This window comes from Arctopsyche grandis, chromosome 11, assembly GCF_051622035.1.
Source record: "Arctopsyche grandis isolate Sample6627 chromosome 11, ASM5162203v2, whole genome shotgun sequence".
NCBI lineage: Eukaryota > Metazoa > Arthropoda > Insecta > Trichoptera > Hydropsychidae > Arctopsyche > Arctopsyche grandis.
Window position 1 is genome coordinate 967,469 of NC_135365.1, and position 20,331 is coordinate 987,799.

The 20,331-nt window shown below is 32.9% G+C and overlaps 4 protein-coding genes and 1 pseudogene across 4 annotated transcripts in view; 2 read left to right on the top strand and 3 right to left on the bottom strand.

Moving 5' to 3' along the window:
• LOC143919146 (uncharacterized) overlaps nucleotides 1-20,331 on the top strand; it is a 1,208,594-nt gene that overhangs the window by 280,685 nt on the left and 907,578 nt on the right. The gene's annotated exons all lie outside the window — the stretch shown is intronic.
• LOC143919067 (uncharacterized) overlaps nucleotides 1-20,331 on the bottom strand; it is a 267,168-nt gene that overhangs the window by 152,420 nt on the left and 94,417 nt on the right. The gene's annotated exons all lie outside the window — the stretch shown is intronic.
• Nucleotides 1-20,331, bottom strand: part of LOC143919063 (uncharacterized) — a 266,223-nt gene that overhangs the window by 145,718 nt on the left and 100,174 nt on the right. The gene's annotated exons all lie outside the window — the stretch shown is intronic.
• LOC143918879 (prolactin-releasing peptide receptor-like) overlaps nucleotides 1-20,331 on the bottom strand; it is a 58,670-nt gene that overhangs the window by 23,701 nt on the left and 14,638 nt on the right. The window lies entirely within an intron of this gene.
• LOC143919234 (uncharacterized) lies at nucleotides 907-2,293 on the top strand (annotated as a pseudogene).

A 20,331-nucleotide genomic window follows, 5' to 3' on the forward strand; every position in this document is an offset into this window, starting at 1 on the left:
AAATATATTCTAACTGTACAAGATGACTTGACGAAATATTCTCAAGCGTACGCGATAAAAATAACAAATTCAGAAACAATCGCAATTAATCTTATCACACATTTCTCACATTACGGAATACCGAAATTATTACTCACGAATTTAGGAACTCAATTTACAAGTAACATCACGAAAGAGCTTACGAAATTATTAAAAATAAAACATTTGAAAACTACGGCATATCATCCACAAACTAATGGAGCCTTAGAAAGATCCCATTCAACTCTTAAAGATTATTTAACAAACTTTGTAAACAATACTCATACAAATTGGGACGAATTATTAACATTCGCAATGCTGTGTTATAATACAACACAACATACCGCAACTAAATTCACACCTTACGAACTAGTATTCGGACATACGCCAATATTACCTAGTTCATTGAATGAATTAGAACCAGACGTAACATATGGAACATATATAAATACGTTAAAATTCAGATTAGCAAAAATAAGAAATCTTGCACGAGAAAACATAATTCGCGCCAAGATACAAGCTAAAAGAAATTACGATAAGAACATTCACGACTACAATTACGAAGTGAATGACTTAATACTGTTAAAAATGAATATTATACCACGTTCATTAAACAAGAAGCTGACTGCGAACTGGAAAGGTCCATATCGCATTACTGAAATACATAATAATCAAACCATCACCATTCGAATCGAAAATAACCGATTGAAACGCGTTCATAAAAACATTATAAAACCATTCTATGGATAAAATATTTCAGATTGCTCATCCTAACCACCAGACTCGCATCCTCACAAAACATCACTACCATTCCAAAAGGCAACGGCCTTTACTTCAATCAAATCAATCGATAAAATAAACCAAGACGAGACCCACATAATAGAACTTATGAAAGGTCAGATACACGTCACAGAAGACGCAATAAATAGCTTTAACAAAACAATTGTTAACCTTAATAATAATGAAAAACTCCTGAATATAGGATTAAATAAAATAGATTTACTATTAAATAAAACTAAATTAGAAATAGACTTTACCGAAATGAACTCAGTTTATAGGAAACAAACGGAATTATTAACTTTAAATCTAGATAGATTAAGAGATAGAATAGAGACAATAATTTACTCCATTCTTTTCGCAAAACAGCAAATATTACACCCAGACATATTATCACCAGCAACCTTATATAAAGAATTAGAAGATAAATCAAAAATGATACCCAGTGGATATGAATTGCCATTACCACTTAGATATGAAACCTCACATACGTTAATGGACATAGGAGAATTGATAGTATATTCCACTTATGGAAAAATAATATATTTACTAAAAATACCACTAGTAACTTCAAACGAATACAAACTTTACAAAAATGTATCCATTACCAATTCCACACGATGATCATACTGACATTTACTCACTAATACTACCAAATAAGAATTATATAATAAAGTCAAAAGACGAACTAACTTATGCCATGTTTGACATAATAAAAGAAAAATGTAAGATTATAAGTAACGAAAAATATGTATGCACGGAACTGAATCTGTTGTCAGTCCATCAAAATAATGAATGTGAACCCAGTCTACTAATCAATAATGTAAGAATTATTCCAGAAACTTGCAGAACTAGAAATATAAAAGGAAATATAAACCTTTGGCAAAAGCTCACAGCTAACAGATGGTTATATACCTTATCTGAAAATGCCAGAATTAAAATAGAATGTAAAGATAAAATCAGTAAAATTGTAGAATTAATACATACAGGAATGTTAAGTTTAGACAAGAATTGTAAAACTTATAATGGACTTATAAAAATCTCATCTAACGATCAATTACAAGTAGAATATGAGAATCCATACTCAAATATTAACATCATTAACGATAAATGTTGTCTACTTAAAGACTTTAACAGCTCCTTATATAACGTAGATCCTATTGAACTAGAAAACGTTGAACTTTCGAATTCAATGAATACAATAAATAAACTGGAAAAATTCAACGACAAATTGGAAGATTATCAAAATCAACCAATCATTGTGAAACATTCACATGTACTTTTATATATATCTTTAACAATAATTATAATCATAAGTATAATCATAACCTTTATGCTTAAAGGATACATAATAAAAAAATATTGTAAAAATAAGCCCAGATTCAATATACACTTCAAGAAAAGAAATAATTTAGAATCAAGTAACGTAGAAATTCTAGATAATGAAAGTTCGCCTATGACAGCCGAACAAAGATTAAATTCAATTCAAATTCACTAAATTCAAATATTAGTGAATTACTTTAAGAAGGGAGGGATGTTATGACCTCATAGCATTGATATTTATAACGAAAGCCTTATCTGCTTTCCACCAACAATAACCACATACGATCGCACCAGACGAATCAGATTACGAACCAGACGAATCAGATTACGAACCATGCGAACCGTCAGCACATTCCACATTCCACATTCTTTAGATAACCACATACGATCGCACCAGACGAATCAGATTACGCACCAGACGAATCGGATTACGAACTGTGCGAATGGTCAACACATTCCACATTCCACATTCTTTAGATAACACAAGAAATGGCGTCATCTATTTTGTATAAAAGGGGATACACGAACCCCGATAAGTCAGATTACCTCAGACAACACCACGTATAACTACTCTACTCTACTAGTGAAAACTCTTGTGAAAACCCTTGTGAAAACCCTTGTGAAAACCCTTGTGAAAACTCTTGTGAAAAGCCTAGAAAAACCTTGTGAAATTCCTATGTTTAAAACTAGCATTTATAAACATTAACTTCAACTTAAACTTAAAACATCGAAGTGATCTGGACCTTTTTATAAAAGGGTGCCTATAAATATCTCTTAGGCTAATATTGTAAACATTATTAAAGAATATAATAAATTCTAACTAATAAGAAAAACAAGTGACTTTTATTACGGAAACAAAAAAGTGTTTATCTGGTTAGCTCGTAGATCAAACATTGATCTGCTTGTGAATCGGATATCATTTTTTGTGTCTCCGGTCCGTCAGGACATAACAATACATATGTACATAGGTAAATATATCTTATAAAATATGTATAACAAACAATGCTTTAATTACTAACCACACTACATTCTGAATTTACCATAGAAACCTTTTAAAAATACGAACAAAGTTTATTAAAAATAATCGTCAGAGTATATTTCTTTATAATTGAATACAGATTGATAATATTTCTTTCGCATTCAATTTTCTTTACAAGTAATTTAGACACAAGATTTGAAACTTTTCATGCAAATGAATAGACTCGTTTTAATATGGTCTAAGAAAAGCTAAAGTCAGTTTTTACAATAAATGGTCAGTTAACAAAATAGACGGTCAGTGTGTTTGAGTCAGCAAACAAATGAATCCAACATTCCAGACTTATTAAAAATTACTTAGTACTTTTGTATTAAATCGGTGATCGCATCTACATATTTTGCGTTCATAAAGCTTACGCTGCTTACGAAGAGTCCATTATGCAAATGTGATTTTTAATAGTAGTTTTCCATGACGATGAAACGTGCAGACACATTAATCTCACTGCAAAATCGGTTATCTTACGAGTTTTCCGACAGCGAGGAAATCCACTCGTGACAGTGGCAATTGTTTTCGAATAAGGAAAGGGATTTTGTCGGGAACAAGAGATAGAAAGAGTACATGTGGCTGGAAAATGGATGATTGCCGACAAATCGAATATCAAAAACTTCATCCGTTTCGACACTCAAATATCAAAACGTTCACTTATACTCTGTGGAATATACATATTTTATGAAACGGCGTTGAATTTCTAAAAGAAAATCTGTTTCTTCTTTCAAATTTAAATAAAATGTGTTTTCTTTTTTAGATTGGAGGGAGGTTTTGTGGTATTTTTTTATACATTTATATAAAAGAAAATGGTATCCTTTTCAATATGCGTAACGATCTGGTGCCTATCGATCGACAAGATGATGGTTTCGTTAGGTAGAGAGAAAAAATACATTAAGACGCAAACGGCGATCTGTAATTAAATCATGCTTTTGTTTGCTCGTTGTGCTCGGAACGATAAAGGAATTTTCCTCTGATGATAATTATTTTTTGTTTGTTTGTCATTATGCTTTTTGTCGTTCATGTAAATTTGTTTTTACGCCAGATTTAATTTGAAAGATGCACTCGCTTAACGGCATTATTATCTCATTTCTAATAAAATATTCTATATAATTATTATATAACGAGTGTATACATATACGCGCAGAATTAAAAATCGCTCATAGAATTGAAAATTCACACCACATAATACATAAATTCCAGCTTATCTCCATTTAAGAAGAAAATACTTCACATACAGCTGAGTGAAAAGGGTTCAAACGACATCAATGTGTCTAAATGTGGGCAGTTCGGATTTATATTCCATTTTTAACACATCTCAATATGCTCACTAAAAATTTAAATTGAATATATATAATGAACATATATATTCAATACAGCCAGCAGTATGGCTTAATGGTAGCGTGTATGTTTAGCACCAAGTGATCAGTGGGTTCGAGCCGCCATACTGCTGGTTAGATTTGGGGGTATTTGTGACTCCAAATCGATCAGAGTTTGCCAATTTTATCTGATCATTGTTGAAACGGTTCCTCAAATATTGGAAAAAAATCATCTTTCCTGTTGTCACAAAACCTTCTGTATTTATTGTGTGTATAATTTGTAAAAATTGTGTACAAAATCTAAATCCATAGACATACATATGTCTCAATGGATTAATTCTGTAATTAATTAATTGTTATTTCGTGTTCTTCAGCTTCTGGAAATACAGTGATTTATTTAATAATAAAATGCTGCATTGTTTGTAATTAATTGTCCAGGAAGGGGTTGGGGTCTTTTAAATATATGTATATGTAAAATAATATATAATATAATGCAGAATTCATTATTCTTAACTGTAACTATAAAACTTGGTTTCAATCCATTTTCGAAATGCAATAAATGAGGAAAATTTTCTATTTCCATTCATCCATTATGTACGTAGTGTTTCGATTTAAATCGAAATTTATCACCAATTGAGGTCTCGCCGTCAAATGAAACATCGAATGAGAAATAAAAACAACAATGGAAGAAATGTGAGTCGATTTCGATTTGGCCAGATGAAAAGGTTTATATTGAGGCATTGATATTTTTCCGGAAACAAGGCTACGCGAAACGAAAAAGAAAAATGTATAGTATTATATTTATATCGCGTACAATACATTTGAGTAACGATCAAAGTGCGTATCGGACCATGGTGCGCGGAACAAACGATCGCACGCTCGGAAACAGTATAGAGTTATGACTCAGGAATGAAAAGTTCAATAAAAAAAGGCGGGAAATCTTATATGTTCTAACGCAACACAGCTTTTGATCCCTCCGCATAAATAGTAACGAAAAATTTGCACGATAACGCAAAAATCCCGCCCGAAATCCCTAATTTTCCGGCGCCTAGGCGTTCGGCCAACTCGTCATGAGAAAAATCTCATTGTGTTCGCAAAATTGTAGATGGAAAATTTGTGAATATATTCTGCTTTATATATAACACATGCATGACCCACATGTCTGTTCGGATTTTTATGGAAAGAAAACTGTACCATTTTATTCTTTTCGATAGCAAAAGTTTTATTTAATAATCTAATATATAATTTCGAAAGATGCTTTGTATGTAGTAAATATTGTTGGCTGGAAAATGGTTGGGAACTTGGAAAACAAGTCAAAATTTCCATGAAGACATGGGGACGGGGGACGGGGGGCGCCGAGGGCGAAGGCCCGGGGGGCGCCGGGGGAGCCGTCAGATTCTGGTATAATATACAATACATCTAATATAAAATTTTGAATGAGACTTTGTAAGTTTGTAACTATGACGATTTCTATGACGATTCAATTGGTAGAATATTTTTTTTTCATTTAAATAAATTTAATAAAAAAACAAATGAATATTTACTATTACATTCTTTTTATATAACAAATACCGAGCGAAGCCGGGTAAAACAACTAGTTTATTATAAAACCGATCAACCAACCTTTTAACAGGAAAAAAATATTATAAAATATACTCTCATGATCAATCTCAGCATGCTATATTAATGATTTTTTAATCCGTTCTATTTATTTTAATACCATATAATTTCAATCATGAAAATGAAAATTTAAAGCTATAAAATAAAATACTCAGATTCTATTAAAATACATGATTGCAAAAGTTCATGTCTGATTTTCATAGATTTTTTACAGTAAACGTTCACAGATTTATGCAATAATCTACATAATTAACCAGCAGCGTGGCTCAGTGGTTCGTTGATACTAAGCACCGAAAGGTCGCCGGGTTCGATCCCGTGAGTTGACCTCGTTTGAAAATAATCTATTCCAATTGTGTTAGCTTTCTTTAAAAAAAAACCACTCTTGGTTTGTATCATTATTCCCCCCCCCCCCCCCACACTTTTATATTCAAAGTCAAATATTCTTATCCTTTCAGAAGCCATTTTTACCCAGCAGCGTGGCTCGGTAATTGCGTTGATATTAAGCACCGAGACTTGACCGGTTTCGATCCCATGAGCTGACATATTGTCACTTTATTTTAAATTTAACCAGCAGCATAGCTCGGTCTTCAAGCTTCTGACTAAGACCGAGAGACGCGGGGTTCGATCCCAAGACCTGACCTTGACTGAAAAGAATTTTTCTGAGTATATCTGTAGTGCTGCTGGTCAGACTTGGATATTTGTGCTCCAGGTGGATCTTTTCCAGGCCAATTTTTCTGATTTCATTATTGAAACGGTTCCCGATTAAATTGGCTTAAAACCTTCCTACCTACTATGTCACCACTATTTGAGTATGATTAATGTACAATAAAATGTATGTACAATTCATAGATGTCTCATTAATTACGAGATTTCAGTGTCTCGTAATTCATTGACTTGTATAATAAAACTGCTGCTTTGTTTGTAATTTGCCAGGAAGGCGCATTGGGCTTTACCTGTAAGGCCTTCCTGGTATAGATGTAAAAAATAATAATAATTGTGCGTATGAGATTTTGTAAATTAAACATATGTACATATGTAGCTCATAAATCTTTTTGCTTACGTCACGAGATGTAAAAATACGTACGCGATGTAACAAAGTAGAATAAATATTAAAAAAATATATTTTCTGAATGAAAGCATTCCACATATTAAATTAGAATCTGAATGCCCAAAAAAGACTTTAAAAAAGCTTCATAAATATCCAATTTTACAATATGACATAATAAAAAGTCTAAATAAATTATAAACGATGTTGTTTTCATGAATTCGTGGCCAACTCTGGTGTACCACAAGTTCCACATCTGGGGCGTTTACATTTATCATATCAATATTTTTTCATTCCAATAATTTTGTGGTCTGTTCATTTCTTTTCATGTTTGTACACATTTTTATAATATTAATTTTATAAATTGCGATTTTTTTAATTGAATGTACATATTTGGAATTATATAATATTTTATACACCCGCATTTTCAATTTTCACTACAGTCAACCGATTCGATATCAAGCGAACTGGAAATAATATAAACATTCCTACACAGTTGCTAAATATGTATAACGAGCGCAGTAAATTTCCCTCCCATGTGGAAATGCACACCCGCACAAAACAGACCACGCTTGACAGAAAATCCTTTTTCCGAAAGGGTAACAACTGCCATCGCATTTAAAATGGAGAAACTCTCCAGTCACTGAATCCACACTGGTATTAAAAAACATAAAATTTCATGTCAACATACAGATGAAATTAAATTTTCAGCTTTCAAATTTTAACAATTTAATGGGAACGATTTATGATAGTTGTAAATATATACAAATTCAATACCAACATATAATATTGCATTGGAATATTTTTACAACTATCATAAATCAGTGTAATTAAATCGTTGGGTTTCGATGTACGTTTAATCATAATAAATCATTTCATTTTTAATATTATATCGCACCTTGTAGTGTTAATGTGTATACATGATGATTTTATTTTTGTATGAATTGATCATTATCCTTATATCTAATATATAATTTCGAAAGAGACTTTGTATATATGTATGTATGTATATGTATATGTATTGTTGGTTCGTAAATCCGTGACGTCATCGAACAAAGGATTCGATTTTTTTCGATACAAAGTCCCCGGGGACAAAGGCACCGAGGGCGAAGCCCTAGGGGGCGCAACCATGGAAACGCAGGCGCCGGATTCTGGTATACAAATAATTTTTTTTAAGAGACTTACTATATATGTTTGTTCGTATCAGTCAATTTAATAAAAATAAACAAATGAGTATTCAAGTAAATTTATATAAAATAAAACTATTCAAATAAATTTAATAAAATTTTTACTATTAGATTAGTCATGTTTAAGTGGTTTATATTACAAATACCAAGCGAAGCCGGGTGATACAGCTAGTGTTATATAAAAAAGTATGAATTTGGAAAAATAATCAAATATAATGGAAAGTTAATGGAAAGGCCTCAGTGGTCGAAATAGTGAATAAAAACAACAATATCAAAATGCATATTTAAAATGTGAAACCAGCGTAAAGTGAAGCGCCGTGAAAGTATCGTGTTTATTTTTCGTAATTTTGGGGTTAAAATCCATCAGTACCTCTCTTTTTTAAATTAGACTATGTAGCTTTTACCATAACGCATTTCTTTATTCCGAAAAATATTTTTTTAATTCTGTAACCGGTTTGAACATCAGCAAAAGAGAATACTAAAAAATATGTCAACAGTATTTGCTAAATTCTTTGATTAACTGTCGGAACGGGTACTCAGAATCATCATCATCACTATATACAGCTATTTACTTTCCACTTCTAGATGAAGGCCTCTCCAACACGCTTCTACTCGTTTCTATTTTACGCAACTCTCATCCATCTTACCCCACACATTTTCCTAATTTCATCTACCCATCTTTCCTGTGGCCTTCCTTTTACCCTTTTGCATTCTCTCGGGTACCATTTTAGCACTCCTTTCGTCTAGCCTCGTGGCTCGTCCGTTTTCATTTCAATCTCTTCATTCTATCCACTATGTCCACTACCCTTGTCATACTTCTCACCCACGTATTCCGTTTCCTGTGTATCCTCGTTATCTAAAGCATACAAAGTTTCATACTTCTTTGAGTGCATTGGACTTTGTGTAGCAATTTAGCGTTCAATGTCCAAGTTTCACATCCATACGTCACCACTGGGAAAACATATTGATCGAAGATCAATCCCTGTCTGTAACACTAATCTCGGATTGAATGCACCTATTGCAAGATTATGTAGAACCTATTATGAAGTAAACTCTGAACGACGTATGATAGATTTTTTCAATGATTCCATTATGATGTTTAGGAAGAAATTATTATTGTAATCGACAAATATGTCTTATTATTTTTCTACTGTATTCTAGATTGATTGTTTAACATTTTAAAAATAAATTTGTAATATGCTTAAGTACTATTGTGCACACCTATAATTGATGTACATATATACCAGAATCATAAATGTGTAAAGACTATATTGTGTTATGTATGTACATTGTTGGTGAGCCAAATAAAAAAAATAAAAATAATAAAGATCTTTTTCTTCTTCAGGCAAAGTGGCATTTTTGATTTATATATATGTAATATCTATACATATAAAAAGAATAAATCAATTGAAATAAAAATTCAAAAATCCTATAATTAAAAAAAAAGCTATAATTGATCAAGTTTGTGTCCTAGATGTATATACTATTTGAAGAGAAGTCCTTTTTTTTATTTTTGATTTTATCTTTTAAGAAACAGTTTTAATAATATTTATCACGCTGCCTACATATTATTTTCGGATTTGAAAAAAATAATTTAGGAGCATTCATAAAAAGAAGAACAAAGAGCAGTTGATTACAAATGGTTTTACCATACAAACGTTGCAGTAATAAATATACGATTTAATGATATAACCAATGATTTAAGTGAAAATATATATGAGAGATAATGAGAGCCTATTATGCTAATTAGATATAGTGCGAAAAAAATTAAATTATTAGCGTTTAAACAATTAAAGTCTGACAAAACGATAGGGTGACGGAAAGGGAAATATATGTCTACTTACCAGTAAACGTCAAAATGCTCAAAATTTTAGCATTTTTAAACGTGTGTATTACGATTATTTTTCACCATCGAACTAACAGAAACGATTTAAATTTCCATCGTTGTACAAACCACGCAAAATAGCAAAGTTTCAAAACCATCGGAAGACTGTAGGAATAGATAATGAATCGATTGAAAGAGAAGCTAATAAAGAGCCTAAAAATTGATAAACATCAATCAATTTGAAAATATCCTGATGAAAATAATACCTCATGTTCGGAAGCTTACTAAAAAAAAACTTAAAAACCGTTTTGGTTTTTTTTTTTTTGATAAATAATTTATATCAGACACATCCAATGAAACAACCTGTATACATATTCCATCAATAAATCATGCCATTTTTAATATAGATACCCATTATACACAGAATGCGTTAATAATTCGTGCGTGCAAATTTTATCGCCGCGCGGCCGTCGCGTTATCATTTTCCCGTGCATGGAAATTTTTCACGATAATGGCGATACGGAAAAACAAGCAGTTTGGACGCGCAAAAATTTTCCGAGAGATAAACCGCGTCGAATCTTGGCGGTAATGGCCTCCACCGGTGAAATATATCCGAGTGCGTGTGTAACTTGTGTATCGTGACATTATTACGGCCGTGTGGCGAAATGGCCCGTCCCCAAATTATACCATAGCACACCCCCATGGCCATGGTTTGTCGCTAAATTATACCATGGAGGGGGCGTAAACTATCCCGTGTGGTTTGGCCGATTTCGACTTTGATGACGAATCTCATCGAGATGTTGTGAAACCGTGTGTATATACATATATCAAGTGATTTATTTGACGTGTTTCATTTTTTTTTTCATATATATTATATATACTTATTATAATAAAGTAATTATTATAATAAGCTCCAGGTGCTAATGGTATTGTCACGTATACTAAAAAGAGCCGCCGAGTAATTGCGATCGGATTAGGCCGGGTAGTGGTTTTAAGGATTAGCGACAGGCTAAGTGCAAGTAAGCTAAACAATGATTGCACTTCCCAGAATTGATCTGTTCCGTGGGAGCGAATGTCGTGGGAAGACATATCCGTACGTGACCATAACAAAAGGTAAACAAATTAGACGTCGAAGATGTCCTGAGAGATCTATCCCTTATAAGGCGATACTTAGGCGATATCATGTCATTCTGGACTGAGCACTGCAAGTGCGTGTATCTCCTTAATCATCAATAAATGCTGTGAAACGACTGTTGGCCTTCTACTTGGATCCTCCACCCACCCATACGCAACAGTATTGTAGCATATGCTAAAATAAGCCGCCGTTATAATATGTTTTTGAGGATTATCTCCAGGCTTAAGTGTTGTCAGCTAACAATGGAGACCCTCGGATAGACTTAGACAATTAAGCCAACGATACACTAGAAAACGAGGGCGATGGAACGAAGGGAGTGAGAATCAATCATGCATTTGCAAAAATCAATATCATCGCGAGAAAAAAATATCGATGGATTGAAACCAAGTTTTATAGTTACAGTTAAAAATAATGAATTCTCTATTATATTGTAGCATATGCTAAAAAGAGCCACCGTTATAATTGGTTTTCGAGGATTATCTCCAGACTTAAGTGCTGTCGGCTAACATTGGAGACCCTCGAATAGATTTAGTGGTTTGGTAACGGCACCCATTCACTTCCCGCTAGAGTTGTCGGAACTGACAGAGCGAGACCGTGGCACTGCATATCTGGTACGTGACTATAACAAAAGGTAAACAAACGTGTCGAGGAAGATGAAGCACTGAATGACCTGCACTTTATAAGCAGGTACTCAGGCCATACCAAGACATTCTGGACGGAGCACTCGCAGTGCATGGATCTCCTTAACCACCCAATAAATGCTGTGAAGCGACTTTTTTTTGGATCCTCCACCCACCCTTGCGCAACAATACCATGACAGGTAAATTTAAGCCGAAACTATGGCTTTTAAAAAAAATAATTTCAAACTAATTATATTAAACATATCACGTCAACATTCCAGTACAACAGTGAATGGAAACGACTACTTACATATATCCATACCATATAGCAGCGCACGTTCCTGCATGTTCAGACAAGCTTTGGTCGATAACTAAAAGTAAATAACAAAATTTCAAAAATAAAATTGTTACTAAATGTCTATTCATACTATGCAGAACTGCAAGGCAACAGCACTGCACAGCAGTGCACGGATAAGACTTCTTCTATTCTTATCATCCTGCAGCACACGTTCAGACAAGTTTTGAATTAGTACAAGGTAAAATCAGCTTACATTGTATACATACATACGTTACAGAGCGCAACGATACGGCGCAATATTGCATGCATCAAGTCAATATCGTCACAATATGACGTCTACAAAAATAATCATATGCGCAGGCGCACTTTTGTTTTTATTTTTTAAACGAGTTCCTATATATTAAAAATTGAGATTTTTTAGCAAATAAAGAAGATTTATTAAAATTGTTTATTTTAATTAATATTAAATGGTTCAAAATGTATAAAAATCGGACATGAACTTGTACAATCATCGATTATAATTTTGCAAAAGTTGCATAATTGTATCGAATAATATACACATATAACAGTAGATTCGAAGTATGTGGGTATGTTTATGGGTATCTGCCAGTGCATCGACAAGTATTGAGATTTCAAAAAAACTAATTTTAGAATACCAGGAGTATACGAATTGCATAGGAATGTAACGTGACGACCTATCGTGTCGAGGAGACGCGGGGAAGTAGAGAAGTGGGGTAGTGGGGAAGTGGAGGGTATGGAGCGTCGGACATGTGCTCCTGATATTGAGCACCTGACTTGGAACGGGTGACGTCAGCTTCAGATGCGCTACGCGGGAGCGTACACACATCCACGAAGACACACACACACACACAAAGGCACACACATTCATTCATCATTCACACGCGCGTGAGCTTATAATTTACCTTACAATATATTTAAATATTAACACATAACTTTATTTTAATTCGTGTATCATTTCCTTTCCGAAGCCACCTGTTGAAATTAACGGGCACAACACTACTTTACAAAATTACACAAAGTAAAGTAAAATCGACAAAAGTGTTTTTGATGTTGAAATACTTAAAAACTTTATATTTAATAATTTATAATTTAAAATAATGAGAATTAAATATAGAAGGGGATATCCCAATATTTATAAGAGAAAAACGGAAATTTTTTATTATACTTCTTTGACTTACAAATTAATTAATTTTTATTTTATATAATTTTGTGAGCTCATTCAGCAGTATTATTATTATTCAATTAAAACTCTTTTTCGTACCGGTTTTGTTAAAAAGTTAAATAACGTAAATACATACAAGCTCCTTTAGAAAGTAGCATACTTTCTGTTTAAATCGTAATATCTTATTTTAACCTGCCTATTTTGTTTGATCGTTGAAACGATATTTTAATTAGACATACAAAATAAGCATCAATTCTCAGGATTTATTATTTTAAAATAAATGATAAGAAAAATTTTCCATAAACGATACATACACATTTATATAATAAAAAGTTTTCCTTATCCGAAAATGATACTAGATTCTTTTATCTTATTATATTTCATTTCATTTTCGCTCCCCTTCGTTCAATTTTTCTCTTTATTCAATGGTATAAAATATCAAATAAAAAATGTAATAATACGACAGATTTCATTTATAAAATTGAGCATCCGTAATATCACTTATCGTGATTCATTTTAGCTCTTGTATTATAAGTCACATAATAGATGAAAAAGTCACGGGTTCGTTTCTTAATGCAGTATTCACATTTTACTGTATTTGGTATATTTAAGATCACACACGGGAAGTTTATCGACCGGGAAAGTGTCAAAAAAACCAACTTTTGTCACAAATCAAAATCCGAGTCTCGATAATACGAGAAGACGATGGGAAAAATCGTTTACTTCAATCAACATCGAAATAAATGCACGTATATACAAAGTAGTATATTGTTTTTATTTATTTTTATATCAAATAACCGATCAAATATTCGACAATTGGAGGACTCGAACGATCAAATTTCCATCCCTTTATTTTTTCGCTGCTACGCAATCAGACTTGTGTTAAAATATTTTCCGGAAAATTCCACCTCAGATTATAATCTTATATGTTATATAAGTTGGCAACAGTATCAATTACGTCCGATCTCTAACACAATATCACCTCGTTCATCATGTCCTTTGACGGTGTGGACACATCTTTCACCTCACACGTCTTACCTACCATTATAATATATGTATATAATGTCAAGGAAACCTCCGGGAAAAGAAGAAAATCTTAATTTCACATAAATCCCGGCACTCGCCGAGCCATTCATCATTTTCATCGCATTTTCCGATTCGTTACAATGTATTCGGCGTGTCATGCATCACATCCTTGAATATTACCAGCTCTCTTCAACACGTTCTATATTGTAGGATATTTGTAACCAGACATTTAATGGGTTAACGGTAAATATAGAGCTGAACATTTATAAATTATAATTTAATATTTTCATAAACAGTAAGCCATAGTCAAATTTTTAAATCGAGAAAAAAGCTTATGAAACTGATCAATTCAATTATCTAAAGAGGACTAACATGATATCGTTTGTTTATTGAAATGATCAACGTAACGATAATTTACAAATTTGATCTCTTCCTTATGAAAGTCATCATCACAATACATGAACTATTGTGATGATGACTTTCGAATTTCGACTGAATATCCATCTAGTATAACAAATGTATCCCTGTTCATGTTTTCATGGTTTTTAGCGTACATATGTTTCAGTGTGTGAATTCTATTTAAGAGAAATAATAGAATTTTCATAAAATTCATATTGTTTAAAAGAGGAAGTCGATAACGATAATATGTAAAGGGGAAAGCCAGACTCGTCACAAATTTAATTATTATCATACTTTAATGGAATTCTATTTAAATATCAGAAGCGATGTAATCGTATCGGCCGATTTCCTAATCGAATTACATTCATCGACTCGTAAAACGATACCAATTAAGCCAACGATACACTAGAAAACGAGGGCGATGGAACGAAGGGAGTGAGAATCAATCATGCATTTGCAAAAATCAATATCATCGCGAGAAAACAATATCGAAAACGGAAGCCATGGAAACGAACCTCTTCGACCCCCCACATACATATACAATATCAATATAATATCGTAAATAAATATTTTCAATAGCATTCGTACCGGAATGCCTCACATTTGGATTGAATATATTCACCAACGACGAACGAGGCAGACTAGAACGTAAAACTTACAAGATTTTACGACCGCCTGGAAATCTGGACGAGGATGGGTCGGAAAAGCTCGCGGAAAACTCTCGATATGACTGTAAAGCACACTCCGTTAGGGTAACAGTATCGTGGACATTAGAAAATAGGACACATTCGGTTGATTTTAATGGCTTGTAAAAAGATCGAAACCCCACTATCTATTAAACATTAATTACACTGTTCGACAAATGATGACTTTTTTTGTTTCAGAGACGAGATAACTTTTCTTATAGATCTATGCCCAGTGAACACTAATCTGGTAATAAAAAATGTTAATTGGCTCGAGATTCGGAGATATATGTGTTTTTTAAATCGCGCGATTTTTCTATATCTTGGTGTTGTTCGGTCGATGTCTCAAAATCTGTCAATTTCCTGTTCAAAATGAATATTGGAATCTATAGTTGAGTATTTAAGCTTTCATTTGTAGTACTTTTCAGCTTTCAAATCTCTCCAAGTAGTCGTCCAGTTCAAATCAAAGTCAAAAATATAAAATAGTATTAACAGTGGGAAAAAATCCCAAATTAAAATACGTACTTTTGACTTTTGATTTGAACTGGACGACTACTTGGAGAGATTTGAAAGCTGAAAAGTACTGCAAATGAAACATAAAATACCCGACTTTAGATTCCAATATTCATTTTGAACAGGAAATTGACAGATTTTGTGACATCGACCAAACAACACCAAGATATAGAAAAATCGCGCGATTTAAAAAATACACATACCTTCGAATCTCGAGTCAATCAACATTTTTTATTACCAGATTCGTATTTACTGGGTATAGATCTATAAGAAAAGTCATATCTCGTCTATGAAGCATTTTTTGTGCCGAACAGTGTTATATTGTAATTTTGTAATTTTTTTAAATTTAAATAGAAAATAGTAACAAAAATTGTGTTTAGTTACATATATTGTTTCACTCTCGAGACAACAGTTCTGTGTTTTAATTTTATGTAATCATAAGTTTTTGCGGAAAATCTCGATTTATTTCCACCCGCATAAATTATGCAAAGAAGCACATCGGTACGCGCAAACTTTTACTTTATTGCAAAAAGAAGAAATATTTGGGAAATATACGTACATATGTATGTATGCAGGACGTGTGGTAACCCCAACTAAGAGCGTATAAGTTGAGTATCAGTAATTCGAAGCTTATTATTTTATGTGGGGAACAGTTTGAGAAGAGGGCGATCGTAAAAGTTTTTCTTTGAAACGGTCGGAATTAGTTTTAAATATTCCATGCAATCTACGAGAAAAGCCTCATCTAATTTTAATCATGCAGCCTCCCTTTGTCCCTTTGTTTATGTGTATAGATGTGTTCAGTAGTGGGTTGCGACATTTTTCCAGAATTAAGTTCGGCCACAGAGTGCCTGGATGCTGCTGTATTAAATTACCCAGACGTGAATATTTATTTAATGAGGAGATGAAGAGATACGGAATAGAAAACGGAAATAATTAAATTATATGTTTTTTTTAAATAGAACGGAAAATTATTCGCAGGAAATGCTCTTGTATAATTTTCTTAAGTAATTAGCAATATTGCGCGTGCGTACTTGAATAGAAAACCTAGCCATTTTCCGATCGAAATAACACTGCTAAATCTGTCTATTATGTTTCATGCTTGGCTGCTTTCAAAATTTATAAAATACTAGCCCAATTACCCAGCATTGCTCAGGCGACTGAATATTAGATTTGAAAGCTTAAAAATTTGTCAGAAAAATTTACCATCTTTAAGTACAATGAAATAGTATACTAAATTTGGTACTTTTAAATTTAAAACTGTATATTTGTGCCCGTTGATTTCAACGGGTGGTTCCGAAAAGGAATTGATACGTGAAGTAAAATAAAATTATATGTTATCATAATACCTGTTAAGCCTTCCTGGTATATTTGTATATATGTATGTAAAAATAAAAAAAATAAAAAATATATTAAATGCTCGCCGATTCAACACGTTAGAAATACTGAATGAATGTGTGTCCATGTGTGTGTTTTCATGAATGTGTTAATTTTTGTACGCTCCCACGCAGCGCATCTGACGCTGACATCACCCGTCACTCGGCGCTCAATATCAGGAGCATATATTAGACGCTCCACACCCCCCCCCTCACTTCCCTACTACCCCGCTTCCCCGCGTCTCCTCGATACAATCGCTCGTCATGCCACATTCTCATGGCGGATGCTTAAAATGCAACCATTGGTCAGAATTTATCGTCGTTGGACCACTACACGCTGATTGGTTGTGCGCCTCGTTCGCATGTAGTTATTTCATTAAAAATCTCTAGGCACAACACTCCTGGCATTCTAAGATTGTTTTTTTGAAATCTTCATACTGGTCGACGTGTCCGCCACATACCCACAAACATAAATACATACATACATCGCATCCGTGTCTATATACATATGTATGTGTATTCTTATATTATAGGTATGTATATGAATATAACTGGGCAATTATATGTACTTACTATAATTTTCAATTGAAGTTTTAAGTCATTAAATATTCATTAATCTAATTTCATTTAAATCCCTCACGATTTTGATTTACGTTATTTAAATATTGTATGAAGGTTTTATAGTTAAATAATTCATATTATGAACTTCATCAAAATTTTGGTTATAATTGATTTAAAAAATCAAACCATTTATAAAAAAGGAAATAATTAGCTTTTTATGTATGTGTAATTGCTCGAACCAAAACTGAATGCATTATAAAGTTTTCAATGTAAATTACTCTCATTAAGCATTTTAATATTTATAAATTCTTTGAAAAGCCTACATATAGAGAACCATTTCAATCAAATTAAGAAAAAGTTATTCAAGTATGTTCCATAAAGTTATGGAATTTTTTAAATTATATACGGAGAGTCAAGTTTTTCCTTTAAAGTTTCAAAAGCACAACATATTAAGCATGTAATTATGAGAATAATTAACTTTTCAAGCATTCTTCATTCAATAAAAATTAATAAAGCAAAAATCCTTACGTAAACTTTGTCAGCTAAAAAATACGATCTTTTTAATTTTTTTACCCCATATAATATTATATAATACATACATTATCGGTAAAAGGCGGGCTGAAAAAAAATGTTTTCAAATGATTTATTGACATTGATAAAAGGTCAGTAAGGTACAGACTAGATTAAATTCCTTGGGCTTAAATGCGCTTTCTTGAATCGCATTTTGGTTCAAATTGTAATTAAAACGTGATCAAATGTGATACAGATCAGATTATTTAAAATAATAACCAATTATTATGAGAAATCAGATCAGAAAGGAGGCAAGTTGGGCTAATTTAGGTTATTTAAAGTTAAGTTTGGTTGTATTATTACTCATTACATTACTTTTTTTTATCACATACATAATAAAAAGGTTGAATAAGTAACAAGTGTTGATACGATTAAGATATTTACAAATTTGAATACCAGATGATTAGGTAAACGTTATCAAAGAAGTTATATATGGATATAGTCGTCTTATGTTATAAGCACAAAGACTTGAAAGATCACAATACGCACCTTGAAAAAAATCACACACTCGACCAACCAAGTGATTGATTGATACGCGTTTTGCTCGCGTCGAAATCGATAAAACCTACACACTGTAAAAATATACCCCAAAAGTGCTTTACATCCAATAAATATTTTGCATGGGAGTGGCTCTTCAGCTAGACACTCTCCGTCCGCTCACTTTCGCTTATTTGCCCCGGTTCGACTATCAATATTGACACTCTATGAGTGGCGATGGAGGAAAAAAGTAAGCACATCAGGGGCTGAAAAAATAAACAAAAATAAAAAGGCCCTCTCTGCGACCCCTGAGGCGCACGGCAGCGTCCGCACAGGAAAGGACCAATCCGATAAACCGATATATTAGCGAGCCTCGAATCGATCAAATACACACTCGTGTAATGTCTAGTATAGTATGTGGACATTAGGTGCGGGTTCAAAGTATAGTATTATATACACACTCGCCGTATAATAATAACGTTATCGTCCCTATCTGCACTCAGGTCGACAGTTCAATATATCGTGAATACGTGTTCGGGTTCGCTTAGGTGTGTACGTATATGGGGGCATTAAGTGCACTCGAAACGTATAAAAGATATATTGACTGGATATGTGTATGTGTTTGATTTTTGTGTGTCTGATTTATTGTGTGAAATATTGGACGGAATGAGTCGATTGCTTGAGAAAATTGATTTTATATGAAAATTTTCTGGATTTATTTATGAATGTGCTAAAAGGATGAGTGAGCTGTTGAAGATTCGAAATATTGTATTTATTTATAAATAAACGTTGTTGTAAGATTTCTGATAGTTGCGTTTAAAGTGATTTATTATTTATTTATGTTTAAGTTTGGACCATTGTGGCATTACAGGAGTCCTTAATGGGCTACTATGGTCGAAAGAATACAATGAGATGAGATAAATAAAAATATTATTAGCCAGAAGCATAGCTCTATCTATAGTCATAGAGAGGCGCCGGGCTCGATCCCATGAGCTGACCTCGATTGAAAAGTATATCTGTAGTGCTGCTGGTCAGACCTGGATATTTGTGACTCCAAGTCGATCGTTTCCTATCAGAGTTTGCCAATATTCTCCGATTTCATTGTTGAAACGGTTCCCGATTAAAAATAGGCTAAAATCCTTCCTACCTACTATGTCACTACGATTTGAGTATGATTAAATGTACAATAAAATTTATGTACAATTCATAGATGTCTCGTTAATTTAGTTTTCAGTGTCTCGTAATTCAGCGAATTGTATAATAAAAATTCTGTATTGTTTGTAATTGGGCAGGAAGGCGCATTTAGGTTACCTATAAGGCCTTCCTGGTATATGTATGTACATATGTATATGTAAAAA